Source organism: Cydia pomonella, chromosome 19, assembly GCF_033807575.1.
Source record: "Cydia pomonella isolate Wapato2018A chromosome 19, ilCydPomo1, whole genome shotgun sequence".
In the NCBI taxonomy this organism is placed as follows: Eukaryota; Metazoa; Arthropoda; class Insecta; order Lepidoptera; family Tortricidae; genus Cydia; species Cydia pomonella.
The window spans coordinates 14,845,555-14,846,909 of record NC_084721.1 but is presented as its reverse complement, the minus strand read 5'-3'; the positions used below and the strand labels follow the sequence as shown (position 1 = coordinate 14,846,909).

The window sequence follows — 1,355 nt, the reverse complement described above, 5'->3', positions numbered from 1 at the left end:
TACTGTTTGTAAACGACTGTATGTTTCTAAAATATAATAAATAAAAATATATATATATATATATATATATATATATATATATATATATATATATCGCGTATAATTTATTTAAAATGCATCGTGACCCACTATCGGCATATTATTGAGACGTGCTCAGGCATGCCGAGGTGTGCTTGGGGATGCCGATGCGTTCATAGCATTAATTTTTAACAAGCAGAAACGTCTGCGAACGATGCTATTAAGCTTAGAATAAATTTTAAAAATGGAAAAATTACTGTCTTGGGTGAGACTTGAACTCACGGCCTCTGGATCGATACTCCAGCGCTCTGCCATCTGAGCCACCAAGACCTTATCCATAGGCAGCAAATTTTCCACCATATGGGTCTAGGGGACCCTAGCGATCTACCGTAAGAACGTTACACTTCTTAGACGGCTACCGGAGTTCCAAGTCATATTGGAAATTCACCAGTAACGATGTGCTACCCATACTAAATTAATTTTGAACAAGCAGAAACGTGTGCGAACGATGCTATTAAGCTTAGAATAAATTTTGAAAGTGGAAAATTACTGTCTTGGGTGAGACTTGAACTCACGGCAAAAAAAATCGTTCATAGCATGTCTGGCATATCTAAGACACCTTGGTTTCTGAGAACGCTTGAGGGATGCCTCGGCATTCCGAAGCATACCTCGGCAATAATAAATATAAATAAATAATAAATATTATAGGACATTATTACACAAACTGACTAAGTCCCACAGCTCAATAAGGCTCAATATGCTGAAGGATCCCTTGCAGAGCCGTGCTGAACTACCGACAGTGGGTTCCAGACCTTACAGCGTTCATAGTCAACGGGTGCCTGAGGAAAAATTTTTGTTTACCTCTATCAAAAGTGTGCAAAACAAAAAAAAACTGTAAATTTTAAAGGCTGGTAATACATGCAAAATAGGGTCATAAGTCTAGTTATGTATGTATTACAATTACATATTTTTAAATAACATAATACTAAAATTTCCACATAATTCAAAACTATGGTCTCACACCCTATGGCTTGCTAATTATTTTTTTTGGTTGACTACTGGATAGTTGGTGGTAATTTGCGGCGTTAGGTTAGGTAAATTCATTATATTGGATATAATCCGTTTTCATAATCTATTTCAATAAAATAAAATAGTAAAAAAAATAAAAACAAATCATATAAATTCACTTAATATAGTTAGAGACAAACTATTTTCAATCTTCCCCCTCCTCCCCAGAGCACGTACCTCATACATTAAAAATAATCTTATAAATTATAAACACTATACCATGCAAATACAGCAAAATACCAACTTTTGTTGTATTTAATGTGTGTGCG

The 1,355-nt window shown here is 34.8% G+C and overlaps 1 non-coding gene across 1 annotated transcript; it reads right to left on the bottom strand.

Moving 5' to 3' along the window:
* Nucleotides 1-275: 275 nt before the first annotated feature.
* Nucleotides 276-348, bottom strand: Trnad-auc (transfer RNA aspartic acid (anticodon AUC)). Its single transcript has one exon. It is a non-coding gene; the product is annotated as a tRNA-Asp (tRNA).
* Nucleotides 349-1,355: the final 1,007 nt, after the last annotated feature.